General features: G+C 53.8%; 1 long non-coding RNA gene across 2 annotated transcripts in view; it reads right to left on the bottom strand.

Moving 5' to 3' along the window:
- The window catches only part of LOC107181648, a 214,415-nt gene extending 212,682 nt beyond the window's left edge, over positions 1-1,733 (bottom strand). Inside the window, exon 1 of one of the 2 annotated variants that reach the window (XR_001512325.1) lies at positions 1,407-1,733. This is a non-coding gene — a long non-coding RNA (uncharacterized LOC107181648). The other variant, XR_001512324.1, reaches the window with a different exon arrangement.
- Between the last annotated feature and the right edge of the window lie 338 nt (positions 1,734-2,071).

The following is a 2,071-nucleotide window of genomic DNA, read 5'->3' as shown; positions in this document are numbered from 1 at the left end:
CAGGAAACCAAGCTCCACCCCCCACCTTGTGGAACTAACACTCTCAGGAATGAGACAAGATAAATATGTGGATATGACAAGTTAACCATTCGGCCATGACACCGTGGAAGAGGTTAACAGTTTACCCATTTATCAGATAAGGACACTGAGGCGCTGGAAAATGACACAACTTGACCAAGGTCAGAGAGGGAGCCACACTGCCAGTGCACAGCAGTCTGACACCAAAATCCAAGCTCATCTGACCCAGGTGCTGACGAGCTTGGGAGAACATGTGGGCTGGGGGTGGCTGAAAGGGGAGAATCTGTCCAAAGCAAAATATCTGCTTTGCTCACGCTTTCCTCTTGGTTTACGTCTGAAACTCTTCTGACCAAAAGTCCCCCCCACAGAGCAGGCACAGCCGATTGGTAAGAACCAACCAATCCCTGGCGCCGAGTCATTTGAGCAAGAAGAAAGTGTGGTGAAAAGACCCTGCCTGGGAGCCGGGAAGACAGGCTCATCTGGGGACCGGCCCCCCAGCAGCCCCTTACAGCAGCACTCACCGGGCATTTGCCACGTTCAGGGACAGGGAAGGAAGTTGACAGGGAGTCAGACCCAAGGTTCAAGCCCTGCAATAACTGATGCCAAACATCAGCTTCTTCCCACTATTAAAATTAAAAAGGGTTGTGCCTGGCCGGGTGGCTCAGTTGGTTGGAGTGTCATTCTGCACACCAAAAGGTTGTGGGTTCAATTCCCAGTCGGGTTCAATCCCTGTTTGGGGTGCCTATGGGAGGCAACCGCGTGATGTTTCTCTCTCACATTGGCATTTCTCTCTCTCTCTCTCTCTCTCTCTCTCTCTCTCTCTCTCTCTCTCGTCTTAAATCAATGAAAATATCCTCGAGTGAGGATTTAAAAAAAACATCTTGTGCTGTAGTTTGGCTGCAAAGTTTGGGTGTGATGTTGCGAGGCAGCCGGGAAGAGTCACGTGGCATTCCACACGGAGGACAGAACAGCTTGAGCGGAGTTGTGGAGGCAGAAACAAGAGCGTTATCATCAGGAAATGAAAACCAGCCTGGGGTGCAAGGAGCCCTAACCTGGGCTTCAGGCGGCCTTGGCGTTGGGCTGCTCCCCTGGAAACCATCACGGTCATCGTGGGTCCTGTATGGGACTTGGAGAATGTCCAATCCCACCCTCTTGCTCTACTGGAAAACACAAGGCCTTTCTTTCATCGGGCAGGAAGAGAGAAAGCTAAGAGCCAAAGAGGTCAAATCCCTATTACGAATCACCCTAAAACACCGGTTCGAAGGGCGTGGGGCTGGCCCTGTCCAAAGTGGCCGGCCCAGCCCGGCTCATCCCACAGCAGCTTCCTGAGCAAAGCCCAGCCTCCTGCACCCAAACCAGAGGAGAAAAGGTCTGCAGTCTGCACTGACCTGGGCCACTCACAGGAGCGCTGGTGCCATCATGGCGGCATTGCAGGGGGAGGGCGGAGGCGGGCCAGCTGTGCAGGGTTAAAATCAAAGCTCTGTGACGGGTCCAGGGTTGTAATCGGTCTTCAGATGCCCAAGTCTCCACTTTAAAGTGCCCTCTCAGGACCACCAGCCATTCCCTCCGAGACCTGGGCACTGTCCCTGGGAGATCCCGGGAGGGAGGGCTACCTTGCAAACCAGCAAGTGTTGAAAGTTCAGGGATTGGGTTTCAAGCAGCCAAGCACGTGCAGAGAGTCCGAGGAAAAGGCCCTGCCCCGAGCAGTGAGCAGTGGATTGCTGCTGAGAGCAAACAGCTGTATCCAATCACAGGTTTCCTGAACTCCTTGTAAACAGAGGGTGTTTTCTCTTCACCGGGCCTGGTATAGGATTAAGCAAGATGAGTCCCAGATTGGGGGCTTATCAGATCCGATCCCAAGCGGAATCCCCGGGGTGTTGAGCGCCTTCAAGCTCTCCGTTGCCCTCCATGGTCAGTGAGTCTTTGGGCAGCTCCAGGGCGCACACAGCCACACACGGCTTATTCTCCGTGGTCTCCTTTCATCCTCCCTGACCTGCTGTGCAGATAAGGCAGCCGAGGTTCAGAAACAGGCAACAGTTCAGACCAGTTTCCA

The sequence above is a fragment of the Myotis davidii genome, unplaced genomic scaffold (genome assembly GCF_000327345.1).
Source record: "Myotis davidii unplaced genomic scaffold, ASM32734v1 scaffold107, whole genome shotgun sequence".
NCBI lineage: Eukaryota > Metazoa > Chordata > Mammalia > Chiroptera > Vespertilionidae > Myotis > Myotis davidii.
The sequence above is the reverse complement of the archived record's forward strand: the minus strand, read 5'-3'. Positions and strand labels throughout refer to the sequence as shown.